We start from the raw sequence: 14850 nt of genomic DNA on the forward strand, positions 1-14850 counted from the left end.
AGGCCTCCAATTAGCCAAGTACAGCACAAACATTTCCATAAAAAGTTCTTAGATACTCTGCCGAAAGCTGGAATTATGTTTTGCCGTATTAATCAATACTACAAAATTAAGAACTTTGAATTACTTTTTAAGAAAAGAATCGAAACTACTTCCAGAAGCAAGAGAATCATATCCGAAATAAGAAATGATCGTCTCGTTTTGAAGACAGTCTTGTCCTTGGTCTTCCACAGCAAGAGACTGAAGAATGCAATTGCGGATAAGAGAAAAACACCTGCCTGTTTAAAGTAGAATTTCAGGCTAGAATTTTTTTTAATCGAATGAACTTATAAAATACCGAATACATCAATTGACACAATCTTGAAGGTACAATAATGAAGTTTCAATAATGACACTTACGCATAAGGCTTCTAAGCGAAACAGTGGGATCTACCCCTATTGAACAACTATTACCATGTGAAGGGTTCATCCAGTTTTCCAATAAAGATGTGGTCCCTGCGTATAGCCTCTTAGTTTCAACAAAGTGGGGTCTTATAAATTTGAGTTTAACCAAAAGTAAAAATCGTAACGCCTTTGAATTTGGTGCCATTGTTGAAATTTAAAAAGGTTTGACTGTGAAACGTGCAGGACATAAAAAGAGTTGTGTTATGGCATTTACTAACCTTCAAAATCGAATTTCATACACGTATTCACTCAAACGTAATTAATGTAATTATAAAATGTTTTCGGAGAATGAAATGGTGGTGGAAAAGCCGAAATAAGTATAGTTTTAAAACAACTGAGAGGGAATAAGTTGATTACCAGTAAAATAACTGTATTCAATGGAATAGGGTAATGGACCATTGTTTTTCTTAAGAATGTAAGTTTTAATTTAAAAAAAATCAAAATCTAGTCCTTAGTCGATTTTGGTTTAATCCAAGACATTTTTGATTACTATATTTCTAGTGGTAAGAATATTTTACCATTGATTTGATGAACACTGAAACATGACACTATATATGTACCTACTTAGTTTCCCTATTTAGAAACTGAGCGTACTTTTGTAGACCATATATAACAAAGCTAATATTTTCTTACTTCCCAGTCTATCTGTAGGAACTGTAAACTTGTGGTTTCTTTTATGATTGGATTGGAAATAGTAATGGCTTCCCCATAATCATAGAAAACTGGCTCGCCATCTGTTAGAAGTTCCATAGATCTTCTTTCCAACAATTTACTAACAGAAAAAACTTGTCCCTGAATGTCCAAAATCTGAGTCAAATATTGTTCAAGAATATTAAAAAAATATATATGCATTTCATTCTTTAAATTTCATACTTACGCCGTCCGAGAGATTAGCATACTTCTTCTTACTTAAATTTCTGCATGCCTTAGTTGTATTAAGAGTTAAGTTGTTTGCCAATTCCTCCTTTTCCTATACAAAAATTCCTAAATATGTATACAGGGTGTTTTTGAAAAGTCTGGCCAAATTTAGGTAGCGTGTTCTTGGAGTCACTCCGAGTGAAAAATTCAAAAGAACCATCTACCTAAATTACGCCATTTCGGAGTTATGAGCTTTCAAAAGTAGCCCCAAAATCAACAAAATTGTGAAACTTGTAATATGGTTTGGTCATCTTGTTTTCGATAAAACGCTCAATTGTATAAGCCAACCGAAAGAAATGAGAGACTAAAAGTTTGGAAACAGAAGGGGGCGATTGTGTGTAGAAGTGTGCTGTCGCTTAGAAACATGTTTACATTTCATTAACACAGGTTGTTTTAATGGTCATTAACACAGGTTGTTTTAATGGTCATTACCACAGGTTGTTTTAATGGTCATTACCACAGGTTGTTTTAATGGTCATTACCACAGGTTGTTTTAATGGTCATTACCACAGGTTGTTTTAATGGTCATTACCACAGGTTGTTTTAATGGTCATTACCACAGGTACCATTAACGTTTATTACCACAGGTACCTTTAACGTTTATTACCACAGGTACCTTTAACGTTTATTACCACAGGTACCTTTAACGTTTATTACCACAGGTACCTTTAACGTTTATTACCACAGGTACCTGTAACGTTTATTACCACAGGTACCTGTAACGTTTATTACCACAAGTACCTGTAACGTTTATTACCACAGGTACCTGTAACGTTTATTACCACAGGTACCTGTAACGTTTATTACCACAGGTACCTGTAACGTTTATTACCACAGGTACCTGTAACGTTTATTACCACAGGTACCTGTAACGTTTATTACCACAGGTACCTGTAACGTTTATTACCACAGGTACCTGTAACGTTTATTACCACAGGTACCTGTAACGTTTATTACCACAGGTACCTGTAACGTTTATTACCACAGGTACCTGTAACGTTTATTACCACAGGTACCTGTAACGTTTGTTACCACAGGTACCTGTAACGTTTGTTACCACAGGTACCTGTAACGTTTGTTACCACAGGTACCTGTAACGTTTGTTACCACAGGTACCTGTAACGTTTGTTACCACAGGTACCTTTAACGTTTATTACCACAGGTACCTGTAACGTTTATTACCACAGGTACCTGTAACGTTTATTACCACAGGTACGTTTAATTCTTATTAACACAGGTACGTTTAATTCTTATTAACACAGGTACGTTTAATTCTTATTAACACAGGTACGTTTAATTCTTATTAACACAGGTACGTTTAATTCTTATTAACACAGGTACGTTTAATTCTTATTAACACAGGTACGTTTAATTCTTATTAACACAGGTTGTATAGAGAGCTTGAAATGCAGTTTACAAGAATTGTTCAAAGTGTTCACCATTAACGTTTATGCAAACTTGGGCACTTCTTGTAAAGGATTCTCGAACACGGTGAAAGTTGTCAGGCGTGTTTCGGATACTCTCACATCCGTCAATTATGCGATGTCTCGGGTCTTGGTCATCACGGACTTCGGTGCGGTAGATCAAGTCTTTGAGAAGTCCCAAAAGAAAACAATCGCACGGATTTAAATCCGGAGATCTAGCTGGCCACTCAACAGGTCTACCTCGACCTACCCATCTCCCGGGGAACGTGGCATCAAGATGGGCTCTAACTTGACGACTGAAATGTGGTGGCGTCCCGTCGTGCATGAACCACATTCGTTGATACAATCTTAATGGTAGGTCGTCCAGTAGGTCTGGTAAATCATTTTGTAGGAAGTTCAAATACGCCTAACCATTTAGTCTTGGTTCTAGAAAGACGGGTTCAATCAAATTATCGCCGACAATCCCGCACCATACGTTTAGACTAAAATGTACTTGGTGTGACCTCACGCTAGTAGCGTGGGGGTTTTGTTGCCTCCACTCATGATGATTATGCAAGTTCAGTATGCCGTCACGGGAAAAATTGGACTCGTCTGACACTTATAGAGTTCGTGGGAATTCTAAGTCGATCACCCGGGCCATAAACCACTGACAAAATCCTAGTCGTCTCGGATAGTCTGCTTCGTTTAACGACTGAATGTTTTGCAAATGATATTGATGGTACTGGTGTCCGCGAAGGATCTTCCAAACAAGAACATGGAGGGTTGACGCCCAATTGGCGACCAACCCTCCTGGTGCTGGTTGAAGGATCGTCCTCTATAATAGTAAGTACTTGTTCTTCAATGACGTCGGGAACGTCTCGTGCTTGGGGTCCGGCGGGTTGTAATTTGCCGGTTTCCCTTAAGCGTCTGTCAACAGCCGTGAATGTGTGGCGATTTGGTATCTCTCGTCGAGGGAACATCTCTTGGTACAAGCGCCTAGCTTCCCGCGAATTTCCATGAGCCCGTCCATACATCAGATGCATACCCGAGTACTCATCGTTTGAGTAATACACCATACTTAGATAACGTTATTCTAAAAGTGCGCATAAAAAGTACAAGCCGTTATTTAAATACCAATTCGACAATGTTTTAAACCAATTTTCTTAAAAATAAATAATAGTAATCATCATGAATGGAGGCAACAAAACCCCCACGCTACTAGGGTAAGGTCATACCAAGTACAGTTTAGTGAGTCTAAACGTATGGCGCGGGATTGTCGGCCGTAATTTGATATTGGACACGCCTGACATCTTTCACCGTGTTCGAGAATCCTTTACAAGACGTGCCCAAGTTTGCATAAACGTTAATGGTGAACACTGAACAATTCTTGTAAACTGCATTTCAAGCTCTCTGTACAACCTGTGTTAATAAGAATTAAATATACCTGTGGTAATAATTATTAATGGTACCTGTGTTAATAACAAATAAAAGTACCTGTGTTAATGACCATTAAAACAACCTGTGTTAATGAAATGAAAACATGTTTCTAAGCGACAGCACACTTCTACACACAATCGCCCCCTTCTGTTTCCAAACTTTTAGTCTCTCATTTCTTTCGGTTGGCTTATACAATTGAGCGTTTTATCGAAAACAAGATGACCAAACCATATTACAAGTTTCACAATTTTGTTGATTTTGGGGCTACTTTTGAAAGCTCATAACTCTGAAATGGCGGAATTTAGGTAGATGGTTCTTTGGAATTTTTCACTCGGAGTGACTCCAAGAACACGCTACCTAAATTTGGCCAGACTTTTCAAAAACACCCTATAAATTCGATACAAGCATTAACGTTCGAGATTAGTTTTGCACAACTTAAAACCCAATTTTGAAGAGAAATCTTTGGAAAAAACCAAACGTTTCGAAGAATATACGACATTGTTAAGAGTACTTACCACGAATCGATAAAATGTAGTTAAACCATTGGTCGAGCAAAATGGTCCACATATACAAAGAAAATTCCTATTTCACATATTTGGTTTGGTACATGTAATTAATTTATAAGCAATGTCTAAAACTTGAAACGTCCATGTTAATTTCAAAAAATACCGTGCTCTTAAATAGTTGATAATATATTTTCTCTCTTCAATGTAAAGCTTCATCTTCAGATGTTTATGGCCTTAAGCTGAGATGATTATTCAGAGTTTTAATATTATGTTACGTACGCCCTGAAAGTGTTTAGATTTGGTTAAAACCTAACCGCAATAGACCATAAAAATAACAAAATATTAGTTGTTTCTAATTTATGAACATTAATCAGTTACACGTTATTTTCTTTAGGATGGATCTTTACATGCTACGATTATGGTACTGCAGAGGAGAATAGCATTGTTTGTTGATTGTATATAAAAATAACGGCAGGTAGTTCAGGAGATTATTAAAATTAGCTTTTAATCATCGGAAAATGAGTTCATCCAAAAAATGTAACAATATTCAAATAAATATATATTTTCCAAGAATTTCGTGTCTAATAGAACAAGTTGGGTAACAAAAATAAACCTCTCCGAGTCGAGACGAATTTACTTTCCAAACACAGGTCCACCAGCCTATGAGAAAAAACGGAAATACATAGTTCAAATTGGCTAGATATTGCCAAGGTCATTTTAAATGTTAAAGCGTTTAATAATTCCCTGTGGATCCTCAACAATTCTAATGAGAACGTAATTACTATCACTTTAATGTGTATTTAACTTTCAGCTCACTCTGAGCCGTTAAGACCGCTTATAAGAGAACACGAAACAAGGACAATTCTGGTTACAATCTTATCTCATAGACCCAATCGTTTCAACACTTATGGAGAGATGAAGTATTAACATCCATATTATCTAGTGAAGCTAAAAGTTACCTTTACACTATAGGCCTATTAAAAATATAGTAATAATGAATTAAAAAGTAAACACCAAATTTGAAATGTTAATATCAAAAGATGTTCTTGGAATATTTAGATGAAACAGAGCTCTATAGTTACACAACTACTAAAAGAATCGTAATGCCGAAAAATATTTAAAGTATTTCCATTTAATATTCTGCCAAAATAAAATGTTATCGTTTTGTAAGAGATCTTTTCATAATACTCGCTTTATATTGACTTTGATATGCGTGTAGTGTTTCGATTCAGATGCAATCTTCATTACTCGTTCTATATAAACTCTCACTTGTGTCATTAAATAGAAAGACGTTCATCTTAAATAATTAAATAAATATAACTGATATTAATTATTTTAATCACCAGTATGTTACGTTAATTATAGTTAAGTCGGTTTAGGAAACTTAATTCCTAAAATAAATTTAAACATAGCTATCTTTAACGTTGTACTTCTATCGAACACCTATATCAGAACCCTTGTAAAGTTAGGGTACATAAAGCGATTGATTCACATTAAGGGATAAGAAAATACGCAATTGCGTGAACCTTTGGTGGAAGCCCTGCCATTGGGAGGCTAAACGTTTCTCGTAACCCTAGTCGCTCGCCCCGTACATCTTAAGCCTAACGACGATGATGGAGTAGAAGCCAATGTTACAGATTGGTGTCTATGTGGTATAGACGAAAGACCAGTAGATGGTGGTGCTAGAAGCCAACAAGTTGGGAAAACCAAAATATTACCTCTCCGAGTCAAGTGGTCTATTACTACAAAGTTATTTACCTAGATATGGAATTATTTCTCTTTTTTGAAGTAAAAATTTACGAAATATTGAAGCAGTATTCCAAGCATAGAGAATATACAGTAAAGCTGACGACATTTTAAATCCAATAAAAATAAATCTTGGACACATGGAAATCAGTCAATGGCAAAAAGAACAGGAAATGAAGTCTACGCTTCAGCTGTTTACCCTATATTCTGATAGCTACATTCACAACTGGTTAGCAGTGTAAACACTATCGTCTCGTCTCACCTCAACAATATTCTTAGTTTGCCAACATGAGTGTTAACGTTAAACAGCTAAATTGTAGCTGGACGCACTGATAGTCAATGCGCACCATAAAGAGAATAAAAACTCTGTAGCTTAGCCCTACTAATCTAATTGCCACCATGATCTTTTCTTCTATTATAAAATCTTAACCTGATTATTTAAGAGTGTATTTAACTTTCGGCTCACTCTGAACCGTTGACGTCTCTTCATTTCAGACACGAAAATCAAAACCCAAAGTTTACTTCACCTCAGGTCTCAATTATTTACACTTTATTACACTAAGCCTATTGAGGGTAAAAGTAGATATACTCGCCGGAGTTTAGATCTTAGCTTTCTTAATGAAATCACTAAACCAAGGATTATTCTATATACAGATGTAGTATAGCTTAAGTAATATATAAACAGCCATTTCAAATAATAATATTAAAAAAAATCTTTGGAATATCAAAATGAAACAGAGCTTTAAAGCTACAAAAGTTTTAAATGCATCATAATTACGAAAAATATTTCCACATTTTCACTTTATATTAAGGATAAAGGGAATATTATGGTTCTGTAAGATTTCTTTACACATCAAAACAAAACGAACTTCTAACGTAGCGCACTAGTGTAACAACGGACGGACACACACAGACAAAAACATAGACTGCTTTTTAACTCTTTCCGTATTAATATTGAATTGAGAAACAAGATTATCTTAAATATTAAAATAAATATAATTAATATTTAATATTTTCTTCGTTAGTTATTCGCCTTATTGAACGTTACATCGTTTTAAAAAAGAACAATTTAACATTCTTGAGAGACTTGACTAATATTGGCGTTTGAAATGAAGCATACGCCGGTTGCTTCGCCTTACTCAAATAGGTAGTATATAAGGGTTTCGAATCGCAGCTATGGATAAGAACAGCGCAATTGCGTGAACCTTTGGTGGAAGCCCCGCCATTGGGAGGCCAGACGTTTCTCGTAACCCTGGCCGATCGCCGCGTATGTCTTAACCTTAAGGATGATAATGGAGTAGAAGCCAGGTGTGCAGACTGGTGTCCATGTGGGATGGGCAAAGACCAGAACATGGTGGTGTGTAGAAGCCAGTGTTTACAGACTGGTGTCCACGTGGGATGGACAAAGACCAAAAGATGTTGGTGTGTAGAAACCAGTGTGTACAGACTGGTGTCCAAGTGGGATGGACAAAGACCAGAATATGGTGGTGTGTAGAAGTCAGTGTGTACAGACCGTGTCCATGTGGCATGGAAAAAGAGCCCCAATGATGGTGGACTATAGAAGCCAGTGGGTAAAGACTGGTGTCCATATGAGATGGACAAATGGCCAGAAGATGGTGGTGTTAGACAGGTAATGGATAATAGCTATGGTAAGTGGAATCCAAATTTCCGGGAACTGTAAATGCGGTCCGGAATTTGAGAAAACGTTTGCTCCGATTTGATAACTGCGAACGCGGTCCCCTGGGGTGTAAGTCAATAACAACAGACTGACACACACACAGACAGACATGCCTGTCGATTTTAGAACCTCTCCGTGACATACGTCACTCGGAGAGGTAATAAGAACAGATTGGTGTGTTTGTGGTTTACACGAAAGACTAGTGCATGGTGTTGTTGTTAGAAGCCAATAAATACTGAGGGTTTTGAGTGAAAGAATTGGCGGTTAGTCAACAGATGAAGGTGTAACGACTAGTTTAAGATTGGCGTTAAATAAGATAGAAGCAATATTTTCCGAATTTCTGTGTACTGCGAACGCGGTCAAGAAATTGCGAACACGTTTGCTCCGATTTGCCAACTGCGAACGCGGTGACAGACACACACATAGACACACGCACCCCGACACGTCAGGTGTAAAACCTCTCAGGTAAAAATTAAAGTACTACGTTCAAAATGTGTTCAACATAGCAAGTATTGGTATTAAATATTTCACAGATTAAATATTTTATCAAATATTATTAAATTTTGTCTTGAAAATATCAATGGCGTGACTATAGTTATTACAAGGACGTTACAGTCTGAAGATTTGGTGAAAAGACGTGGTACTGGTAAGTAAAGATTCAATAGCCTATAAATTTTAAATAATGTAATGAATTTATATGGTTAAGAAGCTTATATATGAAATGAAATGGATTTTTATTGTGTATATAAAATACTAATCAAACAGTTCCCGAAACACATGAGAGTTATAAATACAAGTTCGGGAGATATAAATAACATGTACAAACAAAACAACATTTTCTGACGAATTTGACCAAGTGTAATTGAAAAGATATGGAACTGGTGAGAGTAGTTATTTTTAATTTTTTGAAAACGATAAATAGGGTTTAGATCCATACAGGCACATCAAAATTTACATTTTTACGAAGCGTATGGGGTACCAAAAAGTTCAGTTTAGGTAGTAGCTCATGTAATGTAATTTGGTTATGACTTAATTTATGAAGAAATTTAATATCGATAAGTGCTAAGTGATAATCTATGGACGGGCGGCCCAAATGATTTAATGAATAGAGGTATAGTCATAATCTAGATTACGCAAGAAAAAAGTATGTACATATGAAGCAAATTTACGCTGAGCAGCCTCTATACAGGGTGTTTCTGATAAGCATGTCATATATTAAAGGGTGTGTTCTTTGGGTCAAACTAAGTGAAAAGTGTCAAAGAACATGGGGTCGACAACGCTTAGTTTCGGAAGTACGGGCCCCCAAAACAATGACCCCCAAAACGTGAAAAATGTCACAAATGTGGAGTAAGACATATCAGCTTCCTCATCTTGTTTGGACAATTCCAATACCCTCCCATCTTAGAATTCTAATGAGCCATTTTGTAGCAGAAGCGTATTATTAAAGGTAGAAGTGTGCAAGGACTGGTCAATAAAAGTTGGTTCAAAGTGACAAACAGAGAAGAGTTTCCAGTTAATTTATCATTTATTCGTACATGTACAAAGTTAGCAGCAGTTTTAGAGGTATTGTTCAAAATGCCCACCATTAGCATTAATGCAAACATGTGCCCGTCTAACGAACGATTCTTGGACATGTTGAAAGATGCCTGGTGTGTTTCGGATTGTTTCACACCCTTCAAGCAAGTCGTCCACATCACGGACTTTACTCTTGTACACCAAGTCCTTGAGATGACCCCAAAGGTAGAAATCACACGGATTCAAATCGGGAGATCTCGGCGGCCACGCAACTGGTCCTCCTCGTCCAATCCACCTCAATGGAAATGTAGCGTCGAGATGTTCTCGAACCATACGGCTGAAGTGTGGTGGTGCCCCGTCGTACATAAACCACATGTCACGTAGCAATGCTAACGGTATGTCCTCGAGTATTTGCGGTAAAGTCTCTCTTAATATGTCGAGATATGCCTCGCCATTTAGTCTGAGTGGTAGAAAATGAGGCCCTAATAAATGTGAGCCGACAATTCCGCACCACATATTTAAGCTAAATTGAACTTGGTGACTCCTAACAGTTGTTGCATGTGGATTTATCTGACGCCATACATAGTCGTTGTGATAGTTCAAAATACCATCACGGGAGAAAGATGCCTCATCGGTAACTAAAAGAGCGCGTGGGAATGGATGATCTTCAACTCTAGCCACAAACCACCGGCAAAAGTCTAGGCGTCTAGGATAATCTGCAGGGTTAAGAGCTTGCACCTTCTGAATGTAAGACAGGTGAAATTGATGCCCTTTTAGAATTCTCCACACTAAGACGTGATTGACGTCTAACTTTCGTCCAACTTGTCTGGTACTAGTTGATGGGCCATCCTCGAACATGGTAAGAACGTCTTGTCCGATGTCCTCGATGCCTTCTTGAAGATCTCGTTCCCGATCATTTCGTGGTTGTAGTTGTCCCGTGTCCCTAAAGCGCCGGTCAACAGCCTCTAATGTTCGTCTATCCGATACGCGACGTTGCGGAAACTGTTCCTGATATTGTCTCTGTGCCTCCATAGAATTACCCCGCGCAAGTCCATACATAAGATGCATATCCGCATATTCTGCATTAGTGTACGCCATTATGTCACTACCGGAGGTTTAAGCGACTCTGTGACTTTGTGAACAACAGCATCGTACTTTATACCAACCGACCACAATTTTTACGATCTGAGTAAAATCTTTTTGTTTCTGATTGTTTTACGTTCACGTAAAAATCTTATCTGGCCTATGCTACCTTGTCTTGGAGGTGGTTTGCACAAGGAGGAGTATTCAGAAAGTGCAAGCTCTTAACCATGCAGATTATCTCTGACGCCTATTTTTGGGGCTAGAATTGATGACCATCCATTCCTATCACAATGACCATGAATGGCGTCAGATAAACCCACACGCAACAACTGTTTAATGTGAGCCGACAATTCCGCACCACACATTTAAACTAAATTGAACTTGGTGACTTCTAACAGTTGTTACATGTGGGTTTATCTGACGTCATTCATGTTCATTGTGATATGTCTTACTCCACATTTTGACATTTTTCACGTTTTGGGGGTCAATGTTTGGGGGCCCGTACCTCCGAAACTAAACGTTGTAGACCCCATGTTCTTTGAAACCTTTCACTCAGTTTGACCCAAACAACACACCCTTTAATTTATGACATGCTTATCAGAAACACCCTGTATATCTCCGTAGGTAAGAATTGCAGCCACTCCAAGTTATTGAACCGTAAGCAAGTCGTGAGCAGACAAGACTGGGGTAAAGCAGTCGGAAGTGTTTAAGTGATTTGAAGGGCGTAGAGATTTTTAAAGCCACTCCCAATGCACAACGGCACCGATTGACGGTAGAGGTTACCTCCTCCCAAAAAAGGAAGGCACTATCGAAGATGACCCCGAGATCGGTTACCCTGAACATTCGGGGAATGAGAGAGTTCTTGACCTTCTAAGAAAACAGATTTTCCTACTTATGCACCAAGTGAAAGCGACATGTATGGACTTAGCAGGATTAATGGGAAAATTATTTTTGTCACACCATGATGTTATTACGTTTAAATCACCTTGAAGTTTTGCGTAGTCTTCGTGCGAATTAATTATCTTACAGACCTTATGGTCATCCGCGAAAGCTATTATTTTTGAGTATTTAATTAAATATTGCAAATCGTAAATGTATAAAGAGAATATCAATGGTCCAAGAGAAGAACCCTGTGAACCCAGCAGTTTACCTCATACGCAACGGAAGTAAGTACGCCGTTACACTTAAAACGATTTGTTCTCTGGTGTAAGTAGGAACTAAACCAACCAATAAGTTCACCAACAACACCCAATATGCGCATTTTATCCAGTAAGTATGAATGGGAAGTCAAGATAAATAACGTCGACCTGTCCACGACCATGGTTCGTGTCAACACTCATCCCCGGCATGAAACCATGCTGACAATCATTAGAAAGGGCATTAAAACACTTCTGTAATTTAGCATGTACTAGCATATCGAATAGTTTGGCCAGTGTTGACAGTAGAGATATGTCATGATAATTTTTACTTCACAGGCTGCACCAAGCAGATTTAAAGACAGGGGTAACCGCCTCTTCTTTCCAAATGGTGGGGAATGTCTGGTTTTTGACAGATAAATTATAGATATGTGCAAGTGGCTGTAGTAATAGGTCACCGCAACCTTTTAAAATAAAGGCAGGTATCCCATCAGTACCGGTGGACTTTTTGTTTGGGAGTTTCATAATTGCACTTTGAATGTCGTTGCGCGTGAAAAACGTTGAGGATAATGCGTAATGCCCGATAGATGATGAGTCATTATCATAGGTACTATTGGGTGGCTGGCTATCTACTGAAATTCGAGAGAAAGGTTCCCTGAAATGAGGTGCAAGCATCTCAGGATCGGTAACCATTTCCCTGTCAAATTTCAGGCAAATGCGATGGGAAACATCCTTGATATTACCATTCACAAAGATTCAAAATTTCTTAGGATGGGATAAAGCATCCTGACATACACGTTTACCCTCCAAGTTTTTATCGCGTTTCGTAAATTTTCGAACTAGTACCGTTGTTTTTTATAATTTATGAAATCCGGAAGGAAGGCAATACGCTTATATATTGTATAAAAGTACTTCTTTCTACGTACAGCATTACATAATTCAGAGGAATGCCATGTAGGAAATGAAGTTGAACGATTACCGACCTGGATAGGTATGGCAGCACCCATAGCGCGCTTAGTATAGAGTGTTAATAAGGTAGCGCAATAATAAACATCCTGGCAATTTAATAAGGGCAGCCAATCGGAATCGCGCAATGTAGTGTAGAGGTAAAATAGTTCCCATTCATGAACTTATATGACGGTTTCGGTGTGAAAAGTAGAGGACATGAGGGAATCGGATAATTAACCAGAAAGGGAGGATGATAAGCATCCGGGGTATCGTAAGGTTCACACAATGATAAAATATCTAAGGTGTTAACATTAGCTAAGCATATCCAAAATATTATCACTAGAGTTTCTAAAGTCATTGAATTGCCTGAGATTATAATAATAACAGATTTCAACTATATGTCGCGCCTTTTTACTAGTAAGGGTGGTGCAGCCCACAGTGCCATTAGCAACACAGTGCACAACAGGAAAATTAAAATCACCAAGAAGTAATAAATCGGGTTCCTGTTCAGACAAGTCCTGGAGAAGGCGTTGCCTAAACGTGCAGTAAAAAGCGTCATTGGCGGAAGGTGGAATATAGACAGTACCGATCAAGAGGGACTCGTCAGAATTCAAGTTAACTTGTGCAAAGACGCATTGCGCCACGCCCTCAAGATCATTCCGCCTTACACTAACTATGGACTTCTTAATGGAAATTAAGGCGCCACCATTCCAAACGTTTTTAAAATCAATATCCGGTCTATCTGCTCTATATACAATGTAAGTATCTGGAAAATGGTTTGCATTAAAGTGTTCATGGTTAAGCCATGTCTCCGTTAAGGTCCGTCCACACTATGACTTTTTCGTGTCGCAAGCTGCGTACGTAACGCACGGTACGCCGCTTCGCTCGGATCGTTTACACTACAAAATTAGCGCCAAAGCTAATCTCGCAAGGCCTTGCAAACCTCGCGACAATCTTTGGCGTGTCGAAGATTTTCGCAAAGATTGCAGCCTCGCAGCCAATCAGAGGTCTCCTGGTTGGGGCTGGCGTAGTGTATTCGAGACATTTGTACGAAAACAAATATGTCTCCGGCCTAGTGTTTTTCGTAAACGAGTGGAAATCAACAACTATTTCCCTTTTAATTTCTCAACATAGAAAGAATATGTTGGCGAAGTTTTAGGAGCGAGAAAGAACTGGTAATTACCATTCCAAAACTTAAGTTATATAAAGAGCTTTATGATGATTCCCTACATGTTGAATATTCTCAGTTTTATTATTTATTATTGTCTGAAGTTAACCCGGATATAATATTCAGCCATTAAAGCTCTCGGATATGCTGCGAAGTTTGTCAAAACGAGGGCTAACCTTAGCGAATTTCTACAATGCGATCCAAGCAAAGCGACGTACCGCGCGCGCGCGCGAGCGTTGCGTAGCTTGCGACGTGAAAAAAGCCATAGTGGAGACGGACCTTTAAAAGGCATATAATGTAAAAGTCCAGCGATATGGCATTATCCATAAATTTAATAGTAAATATAATTAATAAAAGCTGCCATTGTAGCAAAATCGATTTATGTACTAAGAACGTCGGATAGCTCAGCGGTGCGCGCCTAATAATTTTTAGCAATGTAATTTAAATCAATGAAACATACTCATTTAAAGTAAAATAATTATAAATAGCTAATATGATTATTATATTTAGAAAAATTATATTATTTAAGTAATAAATTTTACGATAGTGTTGAGAGATCCAATAGAGGGCAAAATGAGATGTCATGATTTAAATACCCGGCAAACTATTTTCGTCTGGCAATCAAGGTCTAACCTGTGATTGTGTTAGAGTTAGATAGTTTATTTAGGTGTTTAAATGTAACTTAATTCCGGATATAGCATTAATGAAAAACGCAATCAACATACTCATGGTTTAATTAATGTTAATATGAAAAATTTAAGGCTCCATTTGAATTGATCAACGATAATTACAAAATTAAATCAACAACTCAACGATAACAGGAGTATGAAATGCGAAACTCTGACTACTGTCAAACGAAATTTACGTATAC

This window comes from Phalangium opilio, unplaced genomic scaffold (genome assembly GCF_054372755.1).
Source record: "Phalangium opilio isolate 3A_F unplaced genomic scaffold, DU_Popi_V2 ptg000038l_1, whole genome shotgun sequence".
Taxonomy (NCBI): Eukaryota; Metazoa; Arthropoda; class Arachnida; order Opiliones; family Phalangiidae; genus Phalangium; species Phalangium opilio.